The 20,287-nt window shown below is 40.3% G+C and overlaps 1 protein-coding gene across 6 annotated transcripts in view; it reads left to right on the forward strand.

The window, feature by feature from the left end:
- Positions 1-20,287, forward strand: part of Kansl1 (KAT8 regulatory NSL complex subunit 1) — a 120,007-nt gene that overhangs the window by 25,176 nt on the left and 74,544 nt on the right. Inside the window, exon 1 of one of the 6 annotated variants that reach the window (XM_038326257.1) lies at positions 1,264-1,389. The exons of 4 other annotated variants lie outside the window; for them this stretch is intronic. The gene's annotated coding sequence lies outside the window, so the exon portion shown is untranslated. Of the gene's footprint in view, positions 1-1,263; positions 1,390-1,706; positions 2,288-20,287 lie in introns of those variants that run through there. One more of the 6 variants, XM_038326254.2, reaches the window with a different exon arrangement.

Here is a 20,287-nt window from a genome sequence, read left to right on the forward strand (position 1 = left end):
TTCAGATTGGGGCTCTCCTTTGCCATCTGTTGGTCCTGGAATTATGTATAAACATCTTCTGTAGCATTACTACTTATGTGGATATTTGTGTATATCATATATGTATATAGTTAAATCTTACCTAGATTTTGATTTTAGCCCAAACTAAAGATCTTTTCTGGATGTGTATGTAAATATGTATACATCTATCAGTTTATCCCTGTGTAATTTGACCTTAGGACTCTGTTCTGCCCTCCTGCCTTTGATATTTGAGAACCAAGATTATGCTGGAGAGTATAATTTTAAAAAAGAATACAGGTGAAAACTCAAGAGAAATATAGATGGAGATGTGCAGAAACCTGGTGAGTTAGTGACTTTGTGGGCTGACAAACCTCTGTAACTATAGGGAGGGTTTTTGTTATTTTTTTTTCCTCCCTGAGACGCTTAAGTGACACTAACACCGGAAACTGGTTTTGGTAAACCACACAAAAAAAGTGTTGAGCATTTTGCATCTTCCTTTTTGATAGACTTTATCCTTTTCATCTGCTGAGTTTAGTGATTTAGTTGTTGCAACTAGTTTTATGGTGTTTGACTTTTGAGTCCTAGTGATCATTTGGCATCTTTAGCTTTAAAGTGTGGTAGATTTGTACTTTGTGTAATGTAATGTAATGTAACTTTGCATTATACTGAGATTCTTAAATCCAGAAAAACAAATATCTTATGTTAAGACCTTATTTGGGAGGAAAGAATCAATATCGTGCCCACAAACTAGGGAGTAAGGTGTCACCACTTGTAAGTCAATGCTGGTAGGAACATGACAAGTTTGTTTTTGTTGTTCATTGCTGAAGTTTAAGCGGGGCAGTGAACTTTAATTTGGTGGTAGCAGGAAACATAAATATCATTGTGTAATGAATGCCTTTTTGCCAATTTTGGAGGATCTGGCAAACCAGGAGACCTAAACGCGGGCTTCCTAACGAAAACTACAGTTCCCAGAGGGCCCGGCGCTGGTGGGCCATCACTTCCCCTCTGGTCCCAGCTGCCCCTGCCCGGGCTAGCCCGGAGTCGACCATAGCTCGCGCCTGCGCAATGTCGTCCGCTTATTTTTTGGTTTGGCGGCTGCGGAGCGTGGAGCTAGGGCTAGCAGCCAGCCGTGTGCTGCAGTGTACAGAGCAGGGTGTAGGACAAAGGGCGGGTGGCAGGGACCGCGTCACTGGTCAGGGAGCTTCCTGCCCGCTCAGAGCACGGTTGGCCCTGGGGTAGTGTGGCGGCAGCAGCTTCCTTCGTTCACTGTACACACAGTTCTTCGCTCACGTCCTCTCGCTCTGCCGCGCCAGTCCGCCCTCCCCTCATACCGGCGCGCGGCACCGCCAGCCCCGGTGCGGAGGGAACGTGACGGCGTCAGCGCCTCAGGTTAGCCTCACCTCGGTCGGAGCGAGGGCCCCGCGCCGCTTGCCGCAGTGCCGCTGCCGCACGTACCAGGCAGCGGGCCCCGGCTTCCGCAAACAGAGGTGCAGAAGCAGCGGCCGCGGCGAGGAGCCATGACTGAGGCGGCGGCGGCCGCGCCTCCTGGCAGCCCGCGGGGGCGGCACGGCGGGCGCCCCCTGGCGGCGCGCCGGGGCGGAGCGGCCCGCCGCAGCCGCAGCCGGCGGAGGCGCTGCTGTCCCTCCTCCCCGTGTCCCCGGCACTCGCCCGCTCGCTTGCTCGCTCCATTCTCCCTCCGCTTCAGATTAAAGGGGGGGGAGGGAAAAGGAGCTCGGCCGCCATTTTCCCAGTGCCGCCGCCGCCACCGCCACCGCTCGCCGAGCCGGCGGGAGAACCAAGCTCCTTAGCGAAGCCGACTCGTCTCGCCGCGGCGGCTTGGGGGGCGGCCGAAGCGCGCTCCCCGGCCGGGAAGAAGAGCCCGGGGTGGCGGTCGAGGTGCGGGCGCGGGCTGCAGACGGTGGCGCTTGTTTGTGCGGGGCGGGGGGGGGGCGGCTTTACCCTCTGCCCCCGCCCGCCCTCTGGGGCTGCGGTACCCGACCGTGCCCAGACCCGCCGGAACGGAGGAAGGCCGGAGAAAGGGCTCAAAAGAGAAGAAAAAGCGGCCGCTCCCCGCCGCCGCCTTCCCCTCCCCCTTCGCCTCGCCCCCCCGCCCGGAAAGTCAGGGCGGCTCCGGGCGCCGGGGGGGGAGGAGAGCGGCGGGCCGGGTCGGAGCCGCCGCCGCGCGCCTCCGCCCGCTGGTCCTCGGCGCCCAGGCCGGGGGGCTGTTTGCAAACTGCGCCCATTTTGTGGGGCCGAATCCGCCCGGGCTACGCTCCTCCATCACGTGGTAGGTGCTGCTGCTGCTCCTCTCCTCCTCCTCCCGCTGCCCTTTCTCCTTCTCCTCGCTCTCCCGGTGGCTCCCATTTCTCCCTCTCTTTGTTAGTTGTAACTAGAAAGGCAGGGCAGGGGACGAAAAATCCCCGGAACTTTAAATGGCCTCTCCGGGCTTCCCCGCTGCGGGTCCGGGCTGGGAGTCGCCCCAAGGGCGGGGGTGTGCGGGGGCCCTTCCCCACCAGCTGCCGCCTCGTTCGCCGGGCTTTCCTTTGGCGTTCTATTTAAAAAGGCGGCCCGAGAACATGGTTTATTTCCGTATATATACATATATATTTTAAAAAGACCAAAAACAAACTCTTGCTCTTCCCTTGAACTTCTCTTGACTGCAAAAGGCCTTTCTTTGCTTGAACACGTCTTGTATGTCTGTTTCACTGTTTGAATCACAACTCTGATTGTTAACATTTTTGTTGCTTGTATATTGAGGTCATTTGCGTTTTCGATCTAGTCTCAGGCAGACTTTTTTTTTTTTTTTGTAACTAAAGAGGAAGAGGCATTCATTTGTTTTTGAGTTGGAATCTTTCTGTTTTTTTGGGGGGGGCCTGTTTTCCGGCTGACGGTCTTTCGATTCTCAGCAAATAGTTTATAATTGTTTTCCATATTGTAAACAGTCCTACCCTCCTATGTTTTACCTAGAAATCCTTTTGTTTTCCAATGTTCGAATCCAAAGTGGATTTTTAGAGAAACTCGTTACTTAACTATTGCTTATTGATTGCCTTAGGGGAAAAGGGGTGACATGATGGCGCCACTTTAAATTGCTCTTTCCTCCGCCTGTTTTTTCCTCCTTTATCCTGGAGGTCACTGGAGCATTTTCCCGTGACCTATTAATAAAACCGCACTTGAGGGTGTTAGCTGTACAACTCCTGGGGGCTAGAATTTAGTGCCTTAAGGACCGAAAGACCCGAGTCCTGCAGTCCCCAAAGTTAAGAGAAATCTCGCTAGTCCTCCAACCTAGCTTCCCTCCCCTCCATTCACAATCCTAGTGTTGCCATATCCTTCGTCACGTGGCAAGCAATCATCGTGGGTTTTTTGTTTGTTTGTTTGTTTGTTTTGGGGGTATATGTTAATATTTTAAACTGTAGGTAAGGAAGCGGTCCTTTGTCCATTGGAGAGATCACAATGCTTTAGTGTTTTGTAGGGTTTTTTTTTGATACATTCGGAGAACATTTTAAAATAAACGATAAAATTACATAATCCTTGCCTTGCATAATCATGATATAGTTACAGAACTTCTTCTCAAAACTACTTTCAAGTAAGGAAAATCGTTACATTTAAGTGACTTCTGTTTCTTAGAATGGTCTGTAGTTTGTATTTCCTCCCGTATTTGTTTTTCTTTTAAAGGTTATTTAAAGTACCAGTATTTACAAAGGCATAAAGTGGGCGTGTTTCCCTTCCCCCTCTCCTGTGGGCTGTACTTAGTTCCTTGTCTTACATACTCTCACCAATTTAGAAATTTTAAATTAATTGCAGGTGTTGTCTGTTGAGGCTTCCCCCCCCAACAGTGGATACTTTTGATTGTTTCTCTGTTGCTTTTTTTGATAGAGAAGCTGTTTGTAATTCTTGTTTTAGAAGCATGCTACTAGGTTTCCTATTTCCTCATGACAGTTTTCCCATGATTGGATAAATTCTGATTATCCAAAAGCACATTTTCCTCCCTGTAAGTTACTAAGTTTAAAAAATAAATATGAAATTTGATTCTTGGGTATCATTGATCTGTTTTTTTTCCTGCCATGTATGTTATCAATGGATTGAACCATTTTCTTTGCTAACAGTTACATCATGTCATGTGATAGGTGCAGTGTGATGTGTTCTAAAAATAAGGCAAGGTAAAAATGCTCATCCCTTGGAAATTTTGAAAATGTATTGTAAGTATGAGATAACGATCCTTAGTCATGGAATTCTTGAATTGGATTTCCACCAGGTTTAGCTAACAGAGTGTACAGATCTTTTGACCTTTAGAATATTTGTTGTGATTTGTTGTGATCTCAGAACTTGGGGTGATTTGACTTTACTTTTGAAGTGTGAGCTACTTGGGGAATATCAGCTGTCACATAAGTTCTTAACATCTTTATTCTGGTGAACTTATTTATCTTTGATAACTACCACAGTCAAGTATATGTGAAGCAAATATTTATGGTTTGTTTCGCACATAATTGAGTCATCAGCTACATATTACAGATTTTGGACTTTCTGCCTATAGGAATCTGAAGTATTGGGTTGCTGCATCTTTGATGAAAACCTTATTCAGACCATTAGTATCTGTCTTTCATGTTTTGCCATAATGCTAAATTCTGCAGAGCACTCTTTGATAACTTCTTATTCTGTTGAGGAAAATTCTGGAAGCTAGAAAGGGTTTAATTTACTTGTGAATTTTTATCAAGGTGAGACGGAAAGAACCTTGTATTTTTTTCTCCTTGAATCATTACCAGTACCTTTTCATCTCCAGTAGTGCTACACTGTAATCAGTGTTTCTATAGTTCAGACCCTGGATTTTGTTGTTCTTGTTTGGTTTTTGGTTTTGTTGGAGGGTTTCTCTGTTTAGCCCTGGCTGTCCTGGGACAAGTTCTGTAGACCAGGCTGCCTCGCTCACAGAGATCCCCCTGCCTCTGCCTCCATAGTGCTAGGATTAAAGGTGTTCACCACTATGCCCAGCTTGAATTTTGTTGGTTTGACCACAGATGATGGTGATGATGGTGATTGGTGGTAGTGGTTGTTTTTCAAGACAGGGTTTCTCTGTAACAGTCGTAGCTGTCCTGGAACTTGCTTTGAAACAAGGCTTGCCTCGAACTCACAGAGCCCCGCCTCTCTCTGCTGAGAGGAAAGGTGGTGCACTATCACACCCAGCATTAATTACTTTTAAAGTGAACAAATTTTAGGTTTGGTATGTTTGATATGGCCTGTTTCATTTATTCTGCAAGCATGTGGCCTTTGTGGTTGGTCTAAAAGGTAGTTTAATATTGAGTAGTTGTGGTTATGAGTGAAATTGTTTCCTTATTTTGGAAGAAATTTTCAAGATCCTCTTTAAAACGTTAATCTATGCAGTGTATAAAAAGTTTTGGGTTTAAATGGTAATCTTTACCTTTTCCTATTCACCTTCTTTGGGTGAGGGTTCCTAGGGATCATCTTCCCCACCGCCTTTCTAGTGAGGCAGTTAAGGCACAGAAATGCAAGTGACTTTCTGGAAAAATTTGCATGTAATTTATATATATAATATATACATATATTTACATATATGTATATATAAAATATTACTTCCAGTTCCAGGACCTGTTTATTTCTTTATCCGGATGGAAAGGAATAGTGTAGATTACGTGTGTGACAGTGATAACTGTCCTCAGTCTACAGGTACCATTCAGATACATTGCTTCCTGCCTCTACTCACAGGACTTTCCTAATTCATGTTGTCTTATAGTTGTCCACCTGAGTTTTGTACTTACCTTTGGGGAATGGGAAGTACCAATAAGAGTCCTACTTTGTGTGACAAATTACTTCATGCACTCTGGTCATGTTTTGCACATATTTTAGTGTCTGTAAACTAGTATGGAATTTATTAGGTTAGAAACTATAAATATATTCAGATTGAAAAATTATTCTTAATGTAAATTTAAAGAAAATTCAAAAACAATACAATAAAAAGAAGTCTTTTTTGTTTTTCTTTTTTCTTTTCTTTTCTTTTTTTCTTTTAGGTAAAGGAAATGATCCAAATCTATTTTGTACTAAACAGTCTGCAGGCAAGGTGTTGGGGTCTTTTTTTTTTTTTTTTTTTTTTTTTTTTTTTTTTTGAGGCACCTGCACTGTCTGTGTGTGAACAAGGACACTAATGTAAAATATCCATCCTGATACCAAACAGCCTAACCAATGAAAGTAGAAGTTTATTTAAAATGAAGAAAGGATACAAAGAAAGGTCTTTTAAAATTAACAGTGAAGACAATACTCTGGGATTTGTTTTTGTGTTTAGCTACAGATCTGGCATTTTAAATAAAGGCTATTGGAAAAACTTACCTAGACAATAGTTGTGATTTACCAAAAAGCTTGTACTCACAAGTGCTGGAATAAATATTTTTAACGTTAAGATTTTTCTAAATTTTGATAGGGTGAGGTAACCAATGAATGAAAAATAAACTTGGGAGCCAGGTGAAATAGCACAAGCCTTTAATTCCAGCAGAGGCAAGTGAATCTCTTGAGTTTGAAGCCTGCCTGGTCTACATACATAAGTTCCAGGACAGCCTGCGCTACATAGTGAGACCCAGTCTCGAAAGAAAAGCAAACAGGGATAGTCTGCAAGAAAAATTTAATGATTGTAATCATTGTTTTAAACCTTTATGAACCTAGGTGAGGGGGTACCTTTTAAGGTTTTTTTTCTGAGGTTTTAAAAAAGATTTATTTTTATTAGTTATGTGTATGTTTGTGTTTGTGGGAGGGAGTGTAGATGCCTTGGCGGCCAGTGGCATCGGATCCCTTGCAACTGGAGTTGCAGGTTGGTTGTGAACTGCCTGATACGGGTACTGGGAACTGTCTAATCCATTTCTCTATTCCCCCTTTAAACCCTTGATCCTGTGTTGGCTACCACAGCTTGGCAAATGCTACTTGTTTAATAAAAGGGTTTTTGTTTTTGTTTTTTGTTTTTTATTTTTGTTTTGTTTTTTTTGGTGGTGGTGCTAAAGTGTAATGCCGACTCAGAGTTTTTCAAAACATGGTCTATTAGGCAGGCCTCCAACTCACTACAGCTAACTTAAGAACCTTGCATCAGTCTCCTGGGTGCTGGGCTTATAGGTGTATGACAACATGTCCTACATAAAAATTATTTTCCACTAGTCTGCTTTTCTAAGATTTCACCCAAACTTCATAGAATTTTAGCATTTGAATGACTCTGCCAAAGAATTATTTATGTAATTATTGCCTCTGAATTGGTTGTTTTTTAAATTTTAGTTCTAAGGTCTTCTGGTTTGTCGTTCCCCCAACCCCTATCCCTGTCACCCCCACACACAGGGTTTCTCTGTAAGCTCTGGCTGTGCTGGAACTTGCTCTGTAGACCAGGCTGTCCTCGAACTCCCAGAGATCCGCCTGCCTCTGCCTCCTGAGGTGGTGCTCTGCTAGTTCTAAGTATTTGTAGGTAAATTTCTTCTCTAATTGATGACATTGTTAAATGTAGAGCTAAATTCAGTGTAATTTTCTTTTTTTAACAACAGTTATTAGTTGAACCAGGACTCTGAACTGAGATTTTAGTTACAAATTTAAATATATTAGTTTCTGTTCTTTAGAAAAAGTTGCTTCAGGAGCATAAACAATAAGGTCCTTCCCCCTTTTAATTTCTTTAAAAAAAACTCAGAAAATAGTGCAGTTTAAGGTCAGACCTGATTAAATTTAGTTGGGGGGCAATATTGAGGTTTTCCTCAAGGTTGAGTAATAATTTTGCTTAGATAAGAACTGATACTCAGATTCTCTCACTATTTGCTGTTTGGCCTTTATTTGACTACTTGTTAGTACTTCAAGAGAGTGAAGAGGGTTAGGGCTAGTTTCTGATGTTTACTAGTGCAGAAATTTTATAGAATGTATAAATGCAAGTGTATTGTGTGGCAGGAGTGTAACTTAGTGGTAGAATGCTTGTTTGTTTGTTTAGCACTTGTGAGGTCCTGCAGGGGGTCTCTCTAGCAACACCCATGTACATGTGCACAAAGAAATATTTAATTCTTGAAAGTTTCACTAAGCTGTTTTTATGTGGAAAATAGGGACTATATGAAGACCTTAAATATATGTGTATACTTATATTTGTATGTAATTCAGGTTTTTGTTTTGTTTTTAGGTAGTAATTCAATGGAACAAAAGAAGGCTAATAGTATTAATTTTTTAACAATTCTCTGGTATTGGAGAAGTTTCTTTGTTTTAACAGGACAAGGTTTCTCCATGTAGACCTAGCTGTCCTGGGACTCCCTCTATAGACCAGGCTGGCCTCAAACTCGGAGAGCTCCCTATCTTTCCCTCCCAAGTGCTGGGATTAAAGACGTGAGCCACCACCAACTAGCTTGGAAAATGTTTTTAATCATTAATTCAATTTAAAGCGATAAAATTGGTTTTGGTGGAATTCTGAAATTTGATTTTGAATCCTGGAGAATAACCCTTTTCTTTTTTAATATCCTTGGGCTCTTCAAGAAGTCTCTAATTTTTTTTTTTTTCGAGACAGGGTTTCCTTGTAGTTTCTAGAGCCTGTCCTGGAAGTAGCTCTTGTAGACCAGCTGGCCTCGAACTCAGAGATCTGCCTGCCTCTGCCTCCCGAGTGCTGGGATTAAAGGCGTGCGCCACCACCACCCGGCAAGTAGTCTCTAATTTTATGACTGTTCAAAACCACTAAGTTTGTTAGAGATAAAGGCTCTGTGTGTTTCTGTCTGTTATCTAAAGATTGGTAAGGAATTTGAATTCATGATAGGGTAGAAATAGATAAACACTGTTAATAGTTTGACTAATCCTTGAAAAAAAAAATCATTCTAGGGCTGGAGAGATGGAGGGTGCAGTTTAAGAGTACTTCCTGTTTTTTTGCAGAGGCCTGAAGTTTGGTTTTCAGCATGTATGGCAGGTGGCCTCACAACCACCTGTGAGCCCTTCTCCAGGAAATCCAGTGCTGCCCTTTGGCCTTTATGGGTGTACACAGACAAATCTTAAATTTTTCTCACATTCTTTTCTTTCTTTGTGTCTATGTCTTAACATGCACAAAATGTATCACACTTCTTAGATGGTTTATATTTTTAAAATTTAAACTATTTTTTAAAATATGACAGTTCATTGAAAAGATTACATATATCTTCTGCACCAATGAAAGTACTTCTGTTGGGTAGATTCCTAGAAGTATAGTTGCTAGATAAAAAGTTTGAGTAATTGCATTTAAGATTTGGTAGACATTGCCTTCAAAGTATAATATAGCCAAATTTAATATTTAATATAGTTAAAAAATTTTCCAAATGATTGTGAAACAGATTCTAATCCCAACATTTAGGAGGCAGAAGCAAGCAGTTAGTTTTCTGTGAGCTCCAGACAGGCCAGGACCATGTAGTGAAACCTTGTCTTAAGCTTTCCAGTCTGGGTATAGGTAGTGGCTATATGAATGAGTGGAACTTGAGATTGATGAGGTTTACCCTCTATTCAGTTGGTAAATACCTTATTAGATTGTATCACCTCATGATCAGACATTTCCATTAACTTTCTTCTAGTGGATCTACATTTTATTCAGTGTAAACACTTGGCTTACTTAGGATGTATTGGTCTGCTGGCATTGTGCTGCTTGTAGGAAATAGATTTAACACAAACCATGTTGTCTACTTAAGAAATACATAGCCTAATGAGTGATGAGATGAAATCTGCGTTTATATTATACTGACTGCTATTTATTGCTCAGAGTGTCAGGGTAGTACAGATTATGAGGCTGGAGGGAGAGAGCGCTAACTCAACCTCGAAGGAAGGAGGGATACTTGCATGACTTTGTAATTTGGAGCTGAACCTTGAAATGGTAGAATGGGTAAACATAAAGGAGGAGCATGAGATAGCCTGGAATTTTGTATGTTCTGGTGAGTGAAGTGAGGGCAGAGTGTAGAGAGCTTCAGATAATGTTGAAGGCTAAGGGAGTAGAGAATTTGAAATTTATTGTTCGTCTAAGCATCACATAAACTGATGTTCCTCCTTCCCTTTCTTGCTGTTGATACGTATAGTCAAGATAGTAAAGGCAAGATTGGAGACTTGTTGAGAATGGATAGAAGGATGAAGAGCTGGAGATTATTACTGCTACTGCCTTAATTATTGTACCTCATGAGGTTCTGAATTAAGGCCAGTGTCACTAAAGATACAGTGAATGTGCTGATCATTATTCCCACGGAACACCTTCCCACTTTGCTTATAAAAATTTAGATTGTTCTACACCGCTTCTTTGTTTCAGGATGGAGTTGCTTTTTGACCCACTTGTTCAGCTCAAGTGTCTTATCTTCTGGGAAAGTGGGGTAAACAGATTGCATATCTATTGCAATACTTTCAGGGTCCTTGAGCCTATGAGTTTCGTAGTCAGTGTCTGCATGAAGTGGAGTAAACTGCCCACTCTTAGAATCATTCAGAATGTTTCTGTCTTAGAAACTTTCCTTACTCCTTCAGACAAAACACAGAAAACTGTTTTTACACCTAATTTATATCTTATTTTTAGCATTAATGAGGTTGTACAATTTTTAGTGTCTTATTCTTCCTATGGTTTAGACTTGACATTAGTAGACATGTAATGAGGTGTTTGTTAGAATGTAAACCACTGATTGAATTTGATCTGTTTGTGTAATGCTGAATTCTACTTAGACCTGTTCCTGTGCAAAACCTACCTTGACTACTCTGCCTGTGTCTAAGTCCCTTAATGTGTTTTCCTTTACCAGGTCTTGTTATCCTTTGTAGGTGCTTAGTAAAATGTTTTGATATATGTATTTTAATAAATATATATTGGAAATAACAGGTAGTTGGGTGTTGTCATTGACTCTCCTCTAAAAATTAAAATTCAAGTTTTAATGTCAAGCATTTAAGGCCCTTCCATGTTAAGCCTTGCATTTTAAACCTAGCCTTGAACTCTGTTTAGAATAGTTGTAAACGTGTAAGCATGAGCCTGGGGCTAGAGATGGTTCAGCTGTTAAGAGCATTTCCTGTTCTTCTGGAGGACTGGAGCTTGGTTCCTAGCACCAATATGAGACTGCTCACAACTGTCTGGAACTTGGAGGATCTGACACCCTTTTCTGGCTTCCTTAGGCCTACAAGCAATAGGTATACCCATATATACATGATTTTAAAGAAATAGCTTTTTAGCCAGATTGTGGTTGCACACGCCTTTAATCCCAGCACTCGAGAGGTAGAGACAGGTGATCTCAAGTGAGTTCAAGGGTAGTCTGGTCTATTGAGCAAGTTCCAGGACAGGCACCCAAGCTACAGAGAAACCCTGTCTCAAAAACAAAAATGCAAAAAAAAAAAAGAAAAGAAAAAAAAGAAAGAAAGCTGGATCTCTGCTTCCACCGTTTTACTCCAGGTATCAAATTGAAGAAGTCAGGTTTGGTAGTAAGCCTGCTGAGCCTTCTCTCTGGCCCCATGAGCTGCATTGTTCATGACCTATCCTCTAGTTACCATACCCTTAGTAATTATGACACATTTTCAGGTAAGAGGCTCAGTTGTTATCATAGGAAAGTATTAAGGTGGTTCGACCCACATTTTAAAAATACTTTGTTCTTCTTTAGCACATTCCACGGTGTATATGCATATATTTTTATCTTTAAAACTATTAGACTACTGCTGCGAGGTGGTGCACACACCTTTAATCCCTGCACTCAGGAAGCAGAGTGAAGCAGATCCTGGTCTATAGAGCTACTTCCAGGACAGCCAAGGCTACACAGAGAAACCCTGTCTCTAAAGACCAAAAGATGTATGGGTGTGTGTGTGTGTGGTGTCCTGTGGTGTTGCTTCTAGTTATTTGATCGGAGATCACTGTTGTTGCTGTCTTCCTGAAACTGTAGTATATCATCTGATTTATTCCAGCTGCTCTTCGGGTCATCTCCCAAGATCTCTCTGTCATTTAATTAGATTTTTAACAAAACTAGTTTGCATTTGAAGGCATGCCTTGGGAACTGTCTCCATGATAGTACTTACTGATTATACTATCTAGATAAAGTTGATAATCGGGTAAAAGAAGCATACTGTGAAGGAATTCTGCTTTTTTTAGACTTAATAAATTGGCAGTTGGAACATTTGGAAGAGGAGTTCTGTGGAGTTTCTGGAGATGATGTTTTGGACTAAAAAGACAGTGAGGTCTTTCAGGTAGAGGTAGCACTATAAGAAAAATATGGAGTTTGGGAGTCTGTGGGATGGAAGTTTCTAGGTCCATGATATCCTGCTGTATACTTGCTCTGATGCTTATTTTTAAGTTTCATTTTGAAGAATTTGAACTTGTGGGGAAAACAATATAGCAGCTTCAAGAGTATGGAAGTAAGGTGATTAAAAAAGTACAGCATAGGGGACTGGAGAGACGGCTCAGTTGTTAAGAGCACTGTCTGCTCTTCTGGAGAACCTGGGTTCAATTCTCAGCACCTATATGGCAACTCAGAACTGTCTGTAACTCCAGTTCCAGAGAATATGACACTCTCACACAGACATAAATGCAGGTGAAACACCAGTGCACATAAAACAAAAACAAATCACTTTAAAAAAAGTAAACCATAGTTTTCAGTACCGAAATGGAAAACTAGTTAGGATGACCTAGGTGTGAGTTGGTGAGGACTTGGCCTGATAGGGTTAGTAATAGAGAGGATTTGCCAAACCTGAGCCTGAGAAATAATCAGTGAAAGAATTTGATCATAAAGAAGGTGACATTGGGATGGATAGAGAGAACTTTCTCTGTATGTTGTCTTTGTAAATATCACACTTTTGTATATACCATATATTTGACTTTTATGTAGACTTCAGCCCTTTCACCTTCCCATTTTAAGCTTTGAGAGTATTTTACTTTGATTGTAACCAGAGATTGCTTGTTCATTTCCTGGCTGCCCAGGCCCGATTAATCACACAGAAACTATATTAATTACAAAGCTGTTTGGCCAATGACTCAGGCGTATTTCTAGCTAACTCTTATATTTTAAATTAACATATTTTTATTTTATATTTACAATGAGGCTCGTGGTTTGTTACCTCTTGCTTCTTGGGCAGCTGCATGACATCTGTCTCCAGCAGCTTCATAACGTCTCTTTGACTTCACCTACTCTCTCTGTATATCTGTTCCAGTCTGGCTATATTCTGCCCTGCCATAAGCCAGATCATCATAGCCAGGATACCTAGGTCATCATAACAGTTTTCCATTTCGGTACTGAAAACTATGGTTTACTTTTTTAAAAAGTGATTTGTTTTTATTTTATGTGCACTGGTGTTTGACCTGCGTTTATGTCTGTGTGAGATGGTCATATTCTCTGGAACTGGAGTTAGTTTTATTCGCTAACCAGTAAAAGCAATTCATATACAGAAGGACATCCCACATCATTGATGACAATCTTAGATGTTTTCATTGCATTGTTTTAGTATTAATACTTGATCTCATGGTCGCACATTAAAGTTACCTTCCCGAGGTTTTAAAAAAAAATTGCCTTTTTTCTTTTTTAAAATTGCCTTCTCTATTAATAGCTAAATATTCAAGAACATTCTTTCTTTATATTAACTGTGTTGGTATGTCCTGTGGTTTCCTAGAGCCTCTCACTAAAAAAGACATCACCATTTTCTTGTCCTTGTGTTTTCTTTTTTTGGAGGGGTGGGGGGTTGAGACAGGGTTTCTCTGTGGCTTTGGAGCCTGTCCTGGAACTAGCTCTTGTAGACCAGGCTGGCCTCGAACTCACAGAGATCTGCCTGCCTCTGCCTCCCGAGTGCTGGGATTAAAGGCGTGCACCACCACTGCCTGGCTCTGTCCTTGTAAAAGTTTCATAATGAACTGAACTTTTAACGATGTTTTAGATTTAGAACTCAGCCAAAATCTGGCCAGCTTTATATATGCTTTTTTAACCTTCCTGTGCTTAAAAAGTGTTCTTTTTAGTTTTTTGGGTTTTTTTTTCTTTGTGTAATGAGGTAATATTGAAAATTCCATCAGTAGAAATCCCGTTAGGGAGAGTAGGATTTTCTTATTTGAATTTTGCTTTTATTTTCAGTATAAGTTTGGTTGATTGTAATACTTGCCTTAATGGCTAGCCAGGTGGTCTAGCCTTCTGCTTGGGTCTCTTCAAGTACATGTTTTTTGCTTGTCTTTTTTTCCCCTCAGAATACATGTTTACAGGTAAGTTTTCTTCACCTGAGTTGCTGACTAGGGTTATAAAAGGAGTAAAAATGAAGTATTTATATGTAGGTTCTGACTTATATTACTCAGAAGTGCAGTGGAAAGAGAAAATTTCATGTCTAGCTAAAAGTTCTTAGGGAGTTGTGAGTTGTGGTTTTGCTTTGCTGTCATTGGGGGTGTACTTGACAGTCTGAGCCCCCCCCCCACAGAAGGTACTACTGGCATCTATTAAATTGGAGATTCTGTTAGATATTTGCAATGCATAGAATTGTCCTTCATTCCCACCATGCCAAAAAATTCCAATCCAAGATGTTAGTAATACTATGGTTGAGAAACTGCCCTCTGGGCATATATTTTTGTTTTCCAAGTGTCACTTGTATTTTTAGTTTGCCTTTGGAACTTTATCACAATTAAGAGTGATAGAATCACAACACAGCACAGAACCATGTAACTAACACCATCCAACCTTAGTTCCTCAGAACGATGCTGTCCATGGTATTAGTAGATTGTAAATTTTTTTTTATTGAAACTCTTGGCATGTGTTTATGTATGCTTGTGTGTGTCTTTGTGCACTTGTGCCACAGTCTATGAGTAGAGACCAGAGGATTACTCATAGGAGTTTTGTTCTCTACTTTTACCATGTGGGTTCTGAGATCAAATTTAGGTGGTCAGGCTTGAGTCCACTCCTTAATTGTCTGAACCATCTTGTCAGCCCTCCCAAAATGTTTTCTGAATGAATTTTTCATCTTCCTGTCTTTAAAATATTGCTTTGGAATTGAGAAACTATTACCCAGCTCTTCTTTCTATAGCTAAAATAACCTTGATTTTGGTGATCCTTTTGTTTCTACAAGCTCAATTCACAAAATTAATTATATCAGTGTCAACAGGTACTACATAGTCAGGTACTACACAGTTCTTTGTTTTTGCTTTTTTCTGAGACAGGTTCCCACTTTATAACCTTGACTGTCCTGGAATAGAGTTCTGCTTGCCTCTGCTTCTGCCTCCCATCCCAGTGCCCACCTGAGCCATCTGTTCTTGTCAGATTGTATTCTACTTAATTAGCTAAAACTAAACATACATTAGACTGGAATTCTGTGTATATAATTTGATTATTATTTAACTCCAGTAAATTGGAAAATATAATCTCAGCCGTAAATATACTGCTCAGGTTGTTGTAAGTATTATAGTTAATTACAGTTTTTAATGCCTTGGGGTTTTTTGTTTGTTTTTCCAATCAGTATTTTGCCTACATGTGTGTCTGTGTGAGGGTGTCAGAAGCCCTGGAACTGGAGTTACAGGCATTTGTAAGCTGTTTGCTGTGTGGTTGCTTGGTATTGAACTCTGGTCCTCTCCAGCCCTCATGCCTTGATTTCTTTGAAGACAAGTGCTTTATCATAAGCTTAAAATATGTGTGAATGTTTTGCTTGCATGGATGTCTGCGCCTCTCACTTGGATGCATGTGGAGATCAGAAGAGAGGGTATTGGATTTCCTGGAGTTAGATGGTTGTGAGATGTGGGTGTGGGGAATCAAACCCAAGTCCTGGAAGAGCAGCTAGTACTTTTGACCAATAAGTCATTTCTCCAGCCCCAAATTTAACAAACTTTGTTTTGTTTATTAAAGGATTTCTGGTCTCCTTTTCCCCCGTTAAAAAGCTTATTGTATTTGTATATTGGGGGGGCGCGTTTGCGCACACGTGATCCACGTTATGTATGTGGAGGTAAGAGGACAATCTTGTGGAGTTGGTTCTCTCCTTCCGCCTTTACGTTGGTTCTAGGAATGAACTCTGATCAGTGCCTCTGAGCTGTCTGTTGGTTCTCGATTGTTAAATGGCGCTTTTGGGGATTTATAAGATTGAGATTGCCATGATTGTTTTCATTAACATTTCACTCAGTTTGTTAAATTTAAGAAAGTATACTATGGTTGCACATGCCTTTAATCCCAGCACTTGTGAGGTAGAGGTAGGCTGATTTCTGTTAGTTCAATGCCAGCCTGGTATACATAGTGAGTTATAGGACAGCCATAGTTACATAGTTGAGACTGTCTTGATTTTAAAAAAGGAACGAAAAGTGTGCATGTTTTGTATTTTTTACTTCTTAAAACTTTTTTCTTATTTTGTCTCTCTTTTTATTGATAATTAATACTTTTTTATCATGTAGACATTACGAAGAACAAAATTTTACTACCTATCTTATAAAACAAAATGAACTTCTAAGTTGTGTAGTGCTTATTTTTTGCTTAACAACATTTTTATATCAGTAAATACAGATAGCATTGTTAGTCCATGTTGCATATATTTCTTTTTATGAATAATTAATAATTTAAATTATTTGGTCATCTCATTACTCATTCTTTTTAAATTTAATCTAATTTTGGTGGCTGGAGAGTTGGGTCTGTGGTGAAGGGCCCTTGTTGCTCCTGCAGCAGACATGAATTAGGTTCCCCTGCACCCACATGGTGCCTCACAGCAGCTGTAACTCCAGTTCCAGGGAATCTGATGTCCTGTTATGACTTCTGAGAACAATAACGTGCCCGTGGTACACCTACATGAAGCAAAGCACTCATACACAAAAAAGTTTTAAAAAATTAATTTTAGTTTTTAAGGCAAGTTCTGTAATCATGACTGAACTTAGACTATGTAATAGAGGTTGACCTTGAACTTCTGATCCTCCTGCTTCCATTTATGTAGTGCTGGGATTGCTGGTTTGTGCCACCATACCTTGTTTTACAAGCCCATTACAAAATTATTTTTAAAAATTGATACATTAAAAATAAAGTAAGAAAACAGTCTTAAATTGTAGTGTTTTTCTCCCTCCCCAAGACAGAGTTTCTTTGTATAACAGCCCTGGCAGTCCTAGAACTAGCTCTTGTAGACCAGGCTGGCCTCGAACTCACAGAGATCCGCCTGCCTCTGCCTCCCGAGTGCTGGGATTAAAGGCATGTGCCACCACTGCCTGGTAGTAAATTGAAGTATTTTATGGCAATTGTAATTTATGAAGCAAATTTGTTAAGCTCCATATCCAGTGTTTTGGTGATTTCTTCTTACGTGCATGAGTACTTAGTATAATGATGATATAATAGATGCATTGTTTTATGCACACACTCACGCACATGTACACTCGGGCATGTAAAAAGTCTTACGTGAACTAGAGAGATGGCTCAGTGGCTAAGGACACTTGCTTTTCTCCCTGAGAACCTGAATTTCTAGCAACCATCCAGTTGCTAAAAACTCCAGTTCTAGAGGATCTGATGTCTTCTGTGGTCACACCAAACCCATTCCCACATGTGCACACACATTTTTTTTCTCTCTTATAAAAAGTTTAACACAGGGGTCTCACTTTGTAGCCCTGGCTGGCCTGGAACTTACTATGTAAGAGGAGGTTGACCTCAAACTCACAAGAGGTCTGCCTATCTCTGTCTCTTTGAATGCTGGGATGAAAAGTGTGCATTACCACACCCAGTGAATTTATTTCCTACATATTAACCTTTGTGTTGATAATCAAATATTGGCCAGGTAATAGGCCCCAAAAATGCTGGATAGACAGCATAAAGGAAGACTGAAACCTTGGGTATGACAGTAACACGAGCATCTAGGACTGCCCAGGAGAGGAACAACTGGAGAGCTGCCATAAATAGGCTGTCCATGCATGTCCATGCACATATGGGTTGATTTTACCCGTATGTGAATTTTCTAACCAATATTGTAACACATGGTCACTCACTTACAGAGTTTCTAAATGTTGAAACTTAACAGAAATTCATGTAGATGCCACAACTAATGTGTTTAAGTTGGTTAAAGCTCATGGTTCTCTATACAGTTTTTCAAAATAACGAATTTTCACTGGAAAGCCCTGATTTTTATCATTGCCAGCAAATATTAGTGAGTTTTACTTTGTTCATTTTATTAAAAAATTTGCTAATGACCCAGGTTTTTTAATGTATGGTCTAGTTAAGTATCTCACTAAGGCATCAAACACTTCATCTTGAGGTATCCAGGCTGTGTTGCTGTGCTTTGTACTGGTTTGACTAGTCATTGTTCATCTGTCTGTTTTGTGACATAAAGATAGTATTCCATGGGCTAGAGAGATGGCTTAGCAGTAAAGAGTTTCCAGTACCCATATGACAACTCAGTGATCCAGTTCCAGGGAATTCCTTGCTGTCTTCTGACCTTCTCTGGCATGAGTCATGCATACAGTATACACACATACATACATTTATGCATATATGAAGGAAGAACATTCATACACATAAAAATAAATCTTTATAAAAAGATGATATTCCGAGAAGAAGGCTGGTTCAACTTGACAACTTAAAAGTAACAGTGGTGGGACTGGAGAAATGACTTGGTGTAGCACGAATTCTAATTGTTTTAATAATGAAAACCTGGAGTCAGGTATGGGGTTAATGCTGAAAGATCAGAGAAACAGAGGGTGCAGCCACTAGAGAGACCTTTTACCTCTACCAATGCTCAGACCAAAGGGGTGATCCTGTCGTCAGACTGCCTCCTCAGTCTGCTTTAGACTGTATCTCAGACTGCATCCAAGCTCCTGTCTCCTCCCGCTTTATATTCCTCTCTCTGTCCAGTCATTATTCCTTCCTGTCTCCACCTCAATAGGGCTGGGATTAAAGGTTTGGGACTCCAAGTACTAGGATTAAAGGTACGAGCCACCACCGCCTGACCTCTAGTGGCTTACCTTTGCATTCTGATCTTCAGACAAGCTTTATTTGTTAAAACAAAATATCACTACACCTTGGTGGTTAAGAGCACAGTAACACACTGTGGTGCACAGATAATACATGCAGACAAAATATTCAAAAAATATTTTAAGATGGGAACGTTTTTTCCTGAGATTTTATAAAGCTTAAATTTTTTACACATACTTTTCCTTTCAACACAGACTATCAAAAATGCGCTTGGGAGTCAAGAGTTAATAAAATCCTGGGAACCCACACCAATTTGTTATCCCATATGAAATGGTCAGCCCTGAATACAAAGTAACATGTAGACTGAGCCCGTTATATTTATAAATGTAACAATTAATAAAAAGTAAAAAAGGCCATGAATTTTGAAAAAAGAACAAGGAGGGTTTTTTTTGGGAGGGTTTAGAGGGCAGAAAGGGAAAGGGTAAATGATGTAACTATCTGGAAAATTAAAACTTTTTAAAATTATATCAAGAACATCTTTTTAAAATCCACTGATAGTTAATTTTGTTAACTGTGTGTAGATAGGCTCATGCTATAGTGCATGTGTGGAAATCAGGACTACTTAAGGAAATTGCTTATAAATACAAATGGTCAGGTTTGGTGGTGGGCATCTTGCTGAGCCATCTAACCAGCCCCAAGAACATCTTATATGTAGATCACATTATTTTTTTAAGCTACAAATGAGGAATACTGTGACTAGTTGTATTGTTTGGTACTATTGCCTTGATTTGTTCTAAAATACCAGCAGTTTCACTAATCTTTGGTTTTGGACTCTCATTGCAAATGGTTAACAGTCTGTAAAGGGCAGGGCTAGTAGAGATGTCTCAGTGAGCTTAAGGCACTTAATGGCCTGCATGCCATTGCTTGGTCCCACGTGGTACAGAGAGAACCAAATCTTGCACATTGCCCTCTGATATCTATAGGTGTGCTGTGGTATGCACACACACTCCCATCCAAAAATAAATAAAAATAAAAATAAATTTTTATTGTTTTTTAATGATTTTAATGTGTGTTGGTATTTTGCCTGTGTATGTCTGATGTTTATGAGGGTGTCAAACCCCTGGATACCATGTGAGTGCTAGTAATTGAACCTGAGTCCTCTAGAAGAGCAGACATTACTCTTAACTGCCATCTCTAGTCCCCATTATATTTTTTTTTTTTTTAAGGCAAATGATGTTTTAGTATTATTGTGGAAAAATTGACCTTTAAAGTGGTCTTTCAAGGCTGGTGAGACAGCTCAGTACGTAAAAGCGCACTTGCAAGTCTGGTGACCTGAATTCCATGTCTAGAATCTACTGCGGAAGGAGACAACCAATTTATAAACGTTTTCTAATGGCTACACTCACACTGTAGGCATAAATGTGCCCACAAGCACCAATATACACATATACAAGCAACAGCAACCAAATAATTGAGGGGCGGGGCATGTATTTTGAGATCCTCAG

Source organism: Arvicola amphibius, chromosome 4 (assembly GCF_903992535.2).
Source record: "Arvicola amphibius chromosome 4, mArvAmp1.2, whole genome shotgun sequence".
NCBI lineage: Eukaryota > Metazoa > Chordata > Mammalia > Rodentia > Cricetidae > Arvicola > Arvicola amphibius.